The sequence below is a fragment of the Daucus carota genome, chromosome 4 (genome assembly GCF_001625215.2).
Source record: "Daucus carota subsp. sativus chromosome 4, DH1 v3.0, whole genome shotgun sequence".
In the NCBI taxonomy this organism is placed as follows: Eukaryota; Viridiplantae; Streptophyta; class Magnoliopsida; order Apiales; family Apiaceae; genus Daucus; species Daucus carota.
Window position 1 is genome coordinate 12,132,763 of NC_030384.2, and position 10,239 is coordinate 12,143,001.

A 10,239-nucleotide genomic window follows, 5' to 3' on the forward strand; every position below is an offset into this window, starting at 1 on the left:
GCTAAAGGGGAGACACAGAAAGTCATTTTTGTACTAGTGCACTGACCAGAGAAATTTTTGTAATATATCTTCCCTTCTACAGGTCTTTGGATTCTGTTGTGCCCATAATCGTCCTATCAATTTTGGGGAGATTCTAATGAAAGTTATTATCAACAAGCTTGGTCCCGTAATGAATCGGTGTGACAGCCCGCAAATCCGGGGGTCTGGATTTGGTGCCACTAAAAGAAAAACAATTTAAAATCTGTAATTTTTTTTTTTTTTTGAAAGAAAGTAATAACAAACATTTCAAAACCCTGAGGTTTTTTTTTTTTTCTTTTCTATATAAGGTTTTGAAGAAAGACACTTTTGAACCTTTTAAAACACTTTTGAAAAACTATATTTCTGAAAACCAAATAATTTAAAACCTGAAAGCATTAATAAAAGGTTTAAAAGGAAACACTTTAACCCCCTAAAAACAGGATCGCATCCAGGTTACAGTATTGAAATCAGAAAACAAACAACCTGATCTCTGATGTACTTAACCACTTAGAATCCTTGCAGCTTAGCATCACTCTCATACGCAGCCTAATCTGATAATCCATCTCTAGCCTTAGCTGAAAGGTTTAGAATTGAAAAGCAAGAATGAGCTAAAATACTCAGCAAGTTCTAGTAGTAAAACAGTTGTATGAAGATAGTTTGCAAGGGTAAGTTATCAAATGCTCGGCAGTACCAATAGGAATAAACAAGATATATGATCGTAAAATTGTTTATAAGAGCAAGAGTATAGCAATCATGCATGCTTTGAGTATAAAGCAGTCACCATCATTTGATATAAGAAAACTGGAAATCAACTTTTATTAGCATGCTCAAAAATGTGATAATCATAAGTTTTAGTTTCAAAATTTTATCACTAGCATGCTATAATAGGTTTTTTTATCTTAAAACGAATATCAGATATATTGGACGCTAACAGGTGAAGATAGCTGATCAGTCTATCAACACCGGACGGCTCTAGTCGGCCATCACGAAATAATGTTCCGGAACCTAAAGACTAGCTAGGTCTTTAGACGCTGGACTAGGTGGTTTCACAGTGTACACAACCACACTAGCCTCTTATGCCACCATGCTGGGCCGTTACCGAATAACGGACCTCTTACGCAGCTCCAAAAGAATATCTGATCCATTTCCAGTTTCCAATTTGATTTGTATCCATCCCATTTTCAAAACCATTACATGATATTCATGAATCAATACCATGTCTCAAAGAATTATATCACAGGTTTAGCAATGATAATCACTAAACATTTTCAGAATTTGAATTTCATCCGGGATAGATATTCACAAGTTACTATTCCCCTAAAACAATTTAAAAGATATTAAAATCCATAGAAACTGGGGAATACGTACTTAAAACATTTAATATTTGAATCATTTGATAAAGACATGCATTCTTGCTCTACATTATCCATATATGTAATCTGAACCATCAAGAGTATGATCAGGGGTACTTGCAATATATCAACAAAGTTCCAGAGTACTTGTAATATATCTAAAAGAAGGTTTCAAGATACTTGCATAGTAGGATTTGAAGAAAGTATCACTTGAATGATAAGTGAGGATAGGGATACTTGTACTTTCAAATATATAAGACAGAAATGGAATACTTGCCTTTGGTCCTTAGCTTATACACTCTTAGCTAACATCCTTATCTTATTCTGCTTTCTCAAGACATCACCATCAACTATTCCTGATTCTTTGCTATGTCGCTCATGCGGTTGCTGCAGCCTGATACGAAATCTTATCTAACTTTAATCTTGATCCCCAACGTCTGGTTCTATTTGTCTCGAACAATCTGTAACTACTGAACCGCTATACAACTCTCACCTTTTCCTGCCTTTGCTTGGTAGCACGCCCTCAATGCTCGATCCTATTATAAGCAAAAAGATACTATTTTAGTATCCTTCCGAAACGAGTATCCTATTTCTACCCTTTCGTGATATATATATACATATATATACATGGCACATTGTATAGCACATAACAAGTAGCACACGTTATAGTTTTATAACTTACAACCAACTCAGAATATTATTTAACACGAGAACGCGTAACTTAAGTTAATATTTCTACAGAAAATTCGGCATGACCTATTCGTAAATAGGACTATCCCCCTGTTTTCAAATCAATCAAATCAAGCTCTTTAAACTAAATAAAATACTAATATAAAGAAAATCTGCCTCGACATGCAGTAAATCACATAAGAAAAGTACCCGCCCCGACATGCGGCACCTAGCACATAATGATAAATAATCCGCCCAGACATGCGGCACCTAAACACATAATGATTGAAAGAAACTAACAGCTTATCTTTAAAACGGAAAGTAATTCAATATTAATACATTATACTATCAAGAATAACACTCTAACATTTAACACGTAGCACTTAGCAGGTATCACATATTTCCATACATTTACTTACCACTTACCATAATACTCAATTTGGGATACTCTTCAATTCAAATATTCAAATATATACAAGTTGAATTAAATAAGCATAGCGTTATAACTATTTAAGATATCGCATATTTATATTATTAATATTATTATTTACTATCATTATTACTAGTGAAAGTAATAATAATAATAAAGAATAATACTAATATTTATTAATATTCGACATCTTAAAAATTACCAAGTAAACACAGTTTCACACATTAACATCAATAATAATACTATGTAGTACTGCTATTACTACCAAATCACATAAATATTATTTATAGATTTTATAGAAATATCACAAATCAGTAACTATGTAAATTCGATTAATAGTCCGATAATTATAGGATACGCTCCCGTATAATTTTAAAATCTAAATTTTATTTAAAAATCGGGCAGCACCTCCTCTATTTATCGGACTACCAGTCGATATCATATCGACACAACAAATCCCAACAAAACCTGTAATCAATCCAAATAACTTACTTTATAACTACTATCCAACAATCAATACTCAACCCAACGAACCAACAACCGAAATAATAACCAAAAGAGTGTCAAAATCAGTTTTATGACTCGAGCCACACAACAATTTACACAGCCACGTATAATCAATTAACAAACTCGGCCCCACACCAAAAACATATACACGCAGCACACGCACACGACTCACATCAGTGCCTACTCGGTCAACACACACAGTTGACCCACACACCCGAAAACATATACACGCTGGTATACACACACAGACCAGATTATACACACACCAATCGCACACATATACATACGATATACAGTAGCCCCAAAACAGAAGAAAACTAGCAGGAAAAGGGGAGAAAAATAGGAGAGAAACCGGAGGAAGAGGGAGAGATTGAAGCCGGTGGTGCCCGGGGTCGGAGCAGCGCGGCGACTGGAAGCAGGGGCGGCCGGAAAACGAGGAACCAGCGGCGACTGGGGCGGTAAATGGCGGCGTCGGAAAGTGAGAGTGGAGAGAGATCGAGTAAGAGGAGATTGTGCGAGGGAGAGGAAATCCGAGAGAGAGATTACGGGAGAGAGATTTCAGAGAGAGAGAAGAGCGAGAGATTGAGAGAGATGAGGTGAGGTGGAGAGATTAACAATTAAAAAAAATAAAAGTTTTATATACTGAAAGTGTAGGAACCAGACACGTATCGTAGTTTAGTTAAAAACATAACGCGTGTCCCCTTCTGGCTAGCCTGGTTCCGAACAAATTAACGAACAACTCACAGATAAAATGATCCAGATAAATACCGAAAGAGTTTTAAAAATCTTAAAATATTTAAAAACTAATAAAATATGATTTTCATGATTTTTAGATCATTTTTGAAATAAATAGAAAGACCCCACTTGAATCTATACGGAAAATCATTTAGAGCTGAAGAATTATCAAAATATTGTTTTATGAATTTTATAAATCTCTAAAAATATTTAATGAAATCATAAAGCGATAAAAAAAATGATTTTATATGCAATACACCATTTTATATAATTAAATCAGTATAAAATCCATAACAAATGCAAATCGATAACACAGCTCAACAATCCAATAGAAATAAAATACACTGACTCTCGATAATATAATCACATAATAATCATTTAGAATTTTTCAAAATAATATATGAAACTCAATTTTGAAGAAACAATTATATACCAATAACACAATAACCCGGAGTTTAAATATAACATTTTGAAAATTGAAATGGAATAAAATATTAAATCTCATTCCCTTCCTTTAGAAAATCACTTTCATGATAATAAATAGATTTTAAAAATTCAGGTCATTACAATCTACCCTCCTTATAAGGATTCCGTCCTCGGAATCAAAGAAAGAAGGAGGACACGTAATCTACTAATCCACGAAACATATATAGACCATCACACAATATTCAATTAAAGACAACCATAATATATAAACAAATTAGACCTATAATAATCATATCTGAATTAAAAATCTAGGATATTACATTCAACCCCCCTTATAAGGATTCTGTCCTCAGAATCCGCGAAGAGAACTAAAACATACACGCTTCGCAATATCGTATCGTCATCCACTATTGATTAACCTTGGCATACCCTCAACTTTAAGGGTATAGGAATCTTAAAATTTTCGCAAATGCAGAATTAACTTTCCGGAATAATTCTTTGAGAATTTGGCCATAAAACAAAAATGTTTTCAAAATAGGTTTCATCTGAATAAACGAGTGACTGAGAGATCAATATGATCCAACGAACTTAGTGTTGCGTGCCCATATTAGACACTACTAAAGGTTATCAGCCTTCTTGTAATCACAACACACACAAGTGATGGCGTCCCATCAAACTTCTATCACACAGACAGATAGTCCTTGTGTCCCCTATAGTAGGGTTGTTCATCTCAGTTAGAGTGGAAAATATGAAAATTTTAAAATCAACCAACAATGATTGACTTTTAAGAAATGAATCTTTAATATGAACCTTAAGAGTTGAAATCGAATAGCTTCCAAAGATACAAATTTTTGACAAAGGGACTTCATGAATGTCTTTATAGAAGAGATATTAAAACAATTCACTAACTGTGAAAATGCTCAATAAAATCAATATTGAGGATGGTATTGCCAAGGCTATCACATATGTCTTCTCGATCGATTTTTCTGATAACTCGTTTCGATTCTACGATATATATTATTAACTTATATTCACCTTCGTAGATCCCGTCACCCATATCCACGTTAGGTAGAACACCTGTCGAGCTTGGTACTTTCAGAAGTCATATCCAACTTTGCACAATCAGCAGTGTAGAGCATTGAGGTTGTAACCTACTCATAATACTATATCAAGTAGTCTACCACTCTTTCTATATAATTTTCAAATAAAGAACTATACACCTGGCCTCTCACAATGATCCATCAAATCTCATATTCCTTCTATATGACTTCATAAGAATAATAGATGACCCTCGAACAAATACTCAAAAAGTGGTAGAGATGACAAGGAACACTCAAGACTAGATAGGTCAATACACAAGTCTAGCTGCCTCTGGTTACTCAGAAAGTCAAACTCAAGTTCAAAAAGATTGAAAACTAAAGGTTCCATCATGTCCCTGAAATCCAACTCACTAGTTCTCGAATTAGAAACTAGGATATCCCAAATGATTACTTGAAATCAATGCTCCAATATCTACCTCAATTCTATCAACAAAGACTATACCAAATAGTCTTGACTTATCTCTAGTTGAGGTCCCACTAAACACAATCCTAATACAACCTACATTCTGATTTCAATAACTTATAACCTGTAGCTCTGATACCAACTGTGACAGCCCGCAAATCCGGGGGTCTGGATTTGGTGCCACTAAAAGAAAAACAATTTAAAATCTGTAATTTTTTTTTTTTTTTGAAAGAAAGTAATAACAAACATTTCAAAACCCTGAGGTTTTTTTTTTTTTCTTTTCTATATAAGGTTTTGAAGAAAGACACTTTTGAACCTTTTAAAACACTTTTGAAAAACTATATTTCTGAAAACCAAATAATTTAAAACCTGAAAGCATTAATAAAAGGTTTAAAAGGAAACACTTTAACCCCCTAAAAACAGGATCGCATCCAGGTTACAGTATTGAAATCAGAAAACAAACAACCTGATCTCTGATGTACTTAACCACTTAGAATCCTTGCAGCTTAGCATCACTCTCATACGCAGCCTAATCTGATAATCCATCTCTAGCCTTAGCTGAAAGGTTTAGAATTGAAAAGCAAGAATGAGCTAAAATACTCAGCAAGTTCTAGTAGTAAAACAGTTGTATGAAGATAGTTTGCAAGGGTAAGTTATCAAATGCTCGGCAGTACCAATAGGAATAAACAAGATATATGATCGTAAAATTGTTTATAAGAGCAAGAGTATAGCAATCATGCATGCTTTGAGTATAAAGCAGTCACCATCATTTGATATAAGAAAACTGGAAATCAACTTTTATTAGCATGCTCAAAAATGTGATAATCATAAGTTTTAGTTTCAAAATTTTATCACTAGCATGCTATAATAGGTTTTTTTATCTTAAAACGAATATCAGATATATTGGACGCTAACAGGTGAAGATAGCTGATCAGTCTATCAACACCGGACGGCTCTAGTCGGCCATCACGAAATAATGTTCCGGAACCTAAAGACTAGCTAGGTCTTTAGACGCTGGACTAGGTGGTTTCACAGTGTACACAACCACACTAGCCTCTTATGCCACCATGCTGGGCCGTTACCGAATAACGGACCTCTTACGCAGCTCCAAAAGAATATCTGATCCATTTCCAGTTTCCAATTTGATTTGTATCCATCCCATTTTCAAAACCATTACATGATATTCATGAATCAATACCATGTCTCAAAGAATTATATCACAGGTTTAGCAATGATAATCACTAAACATTTTCAGAATTTGAATTTCATCCGGGATAGATATTCACAAGTTACTATTCCCCTAAAACAATTTAAAAGATATTAAAATCCATAGAAACTGGGGAATACGTACTTAAAACATTTAATATTTGAATCATTTGATAAAGACATGCATTCTTGCTCTACATTATCCATATATGTAATCTGAACCATCAAGAGTATGATCAGGGGTACTTGCAATATATCAACAAAGTTCCAGAGTACTTGTAATATATCTAAAAGAAGGTTTCAAGATACTTGCATAGTAGGATTTGAAGAAAGTATCACTTGAATGATAAGTGAGGATAGGGATACTTGTACTTTCAAATATATAAGACAGAAATGGAATACTTGCCTTTGGTCCTTAGCTTATACACTCTTAGCTAACATCCTTATCTTATTCTGCTTTCTCAAGACATCACCATCAACTATTCCTGATTCTTTGCTATGTCGCTCATGCGGTTGCTGCAGCCTGATACGAAATCTTATCTAACTTTAATCTTGATCCCCAACGTCTGGTTCTATTTGTCTCGAACAATCTGTAACTACTGAACCGCTATACAACTCTCACCTTTTCCTGCCTTTGCTTGGTAGCACGCCCTCAATGCTCGATCCTATTATAAGCAAAAAGATACTATTTTAGTATCCTTCCGAAACGAGTATCCTATTTCTACCCTTTCGTGATATATATATACATATATATACATGGCACATTGTATAGCACATAACAAGTAGCACACGTTATAGTTTTATAACTTACAACCAACTCAGAATATTATTTAACACGAGAACGCGTAACTTAAGTTAATATTTCTACAGAAAATTCGGCATGACCTATTCGTAAATAGGACTATCCCCCTGTTTTCAAATCAATCAAATCAAGCTCTTTAAACTAAATAAAATACTAATATAAAGAAAATCTGCCTCGACATGCAGTAAATCACATAAGAAAAGTACCCGCCCCGACATGCGGCACCTAGCACATAATGATAAATAATCCGCCCAGACATGCGGCACCTAAACACATAATGATTGAAAGAAACTAACAGCTTATCTTTAAAACGGAAAGTAATTCAATATTAATACATTATACTATCAAGAATAACACTCTAACATTTAACACGTAGCACTTAGCAGGTATCACATATTTCCATACATTTACTTACCACTTACCATAATACTCAATTTGGGATACTCTTCAATTCAAATATTCAAATATATACAAGTTGAATTAAATAAGCAAAGCGTTATAACTATTTAAGATATCGCATATTTATATTATTAATATTATTATTTACTATCATTATTACTAGTGAAAGTAATAATAATAATAAAGAATAATACTAATATTTATTAATATTCGACATCTTAAAAATTACCAAGTAAACACAGTTTCACACATTAACATCAATAATAATACTATGTAGTACTGCTATTACTACCAAATCACATAAATATTATTTATAGATTTTATAGAAATATCACAAATCAGTAACTATGTAAATTCGATTAATAGTCCGATAATTATAGGATACGCTCCCGTATAATTTTAAAATCTAAATTTTATTTAAAAATCGGGCAGCACCTCCTCTATTTATCGGACTACCAGTCGATATCATATCGACACAACAAATCCCAACAAAACCTGTAATCAATCCAAATAACTTACTTTATAACTACTATCCAACAATCAATACTCAACCCAACGAACCAACAACCGAAATAATAACCAAAAGAGTGTCAAAATCAGTTTTATGACTCGAGCCACACAACAATTTACACAGCCACGTATAATCAATTAACAAACTCGGCCCCACACCAAAAACATATACACGCAGCACACGCACACGACTCACATCAGTGCCTACTCGGTCAACACACACAGTTGACCCACACACCCGAAAACATATACACGCTGGTATACACACACAGACCAGATTATACACACACCAATCGCACACATATACATACGATATACAGTAGCCCCAAAACAGAAGAAAACTAGCAGGAAAAGGGGAGAAAAATAGGAGAGAAACCGGAGGAAGAGGGAGAGATTGAAGCCGGTGGTGCCCGGGGTCGGAGCAGCGCGGCGACTGGAAGCAGGGGCGGCCGGAAAACGAGGAACCAGCGGCGACTGGGGCGGTAAATGGCGGCGTCGGAAAGTGAGAGTGGAGAGAGATCGAGTAAGAGGAGATTGTGCGAGGGAGAGGAAATCCGAGAGAGAGATTACGGGAGAGAGATTTCAGAGAGAGAGAAGAGCGAGAGATTGAGAGAGATGAGGTGAGGTGGAGAGATTAACAATTAAAAAAAATAAAAGTTTTATATACTGAAAGTGTAGGAACCAGACACGTATCGTAGTTTAGTTAAAAACATAACGCGTGTCCCCTTCTGGCTAGCCTGGTTCCGAACAAATTAACGAACAACTCACAGATAAAATGATCCAGATAAATACCGAAAGAGTTTTAAAAATCTTAAAATATTTAAAAACTAATAAAATATGATTTTCATGATTTTTAGATCATTTTTGAAATAAATAGAAAGACCCCACTTGAATCTATACGGAAAATCATTTAGAGCTGAAGAATTATCAAAATATTGTTTTATGAATTTTATAAATCTCTAAAAATATTTAATGAAATCATAAAGCGATAAAAAAAATGATTTTATATGCAATACACCATTTTATATAATTAAATCAGTATAAAATCCATAACAAATGCAAATCGATAACACAGCTCAACAATCCAATAGAAATAAAATACACTGACTCTCGATAATATAATCACATAATAATCATTTAGAATTTTTCAAAATAATATATGAAACTCAATTTTGAAGAAACAATTATATACCAATAACACAATAACCCGGAGTTTAAATATAACATTTTGAAAATTGAAATGGAATAAAATATTAAATCTCATTCCCTTCCTTTAGAAAATCACTTTCATGATAATAAATAGATTTTAAAAATTCAGGTCATTACAATCGGAATGTGCAAAACAATGCCAAAGTTGACTGCTTCTATCCAAGATTCTTTATGTTGTTTTTGAATGACAAGATGTCTCAAGAAGGCAAGATCTTCTACATGAACTCACTAGTGGCTCCTACATCTAAGTCTTGCACTAAGCTGATGAACAGACTTACAAAGGCAAAGAAGCATAATCAGGTTCCTCTCACTGTCACTCCATCCATGCTGGAACAGTTCAATGCACAGTTACAGCCATATCAGCTACAAGTGGCACCACCTCCTCAACCACTGCAACAACTTCAACCAGGAGAACCACTTCCCCCACTTCAACCTCAACAACTTCAACAAGAATAACCTCAACAACAATCAGA

At 34.2% G+C, this 10,239-nt stretch overlaps 1 long non-coding RNA gene across 1 annotated transcript; it reads right to left on the reverse strand.

The window, feature by feature from the left end:
* Nucleotides 1–240: 240 nt before the first annotated feature.
* LOC135152337 (uncharacterized) lies at nucleotides 241–9,880 on the reverse strand. The gene is made up of 5 exons (XR_010291376.1): nucleotides 8,934–9,880; nucleotides 7,253–7,511; nucleotides 3,329–6,198; nucleotides 1,648–1,906; nucleotides 241–593 (listed from the first exon to the last, which is right to left on the reverse strand). It is a non-coding gene; the product is annotated as an uncharacterized LOC135152337 (long non-coding RNA).
* Nucleotides 9,881–10,239: the final 359 nt, after the last annotated feature.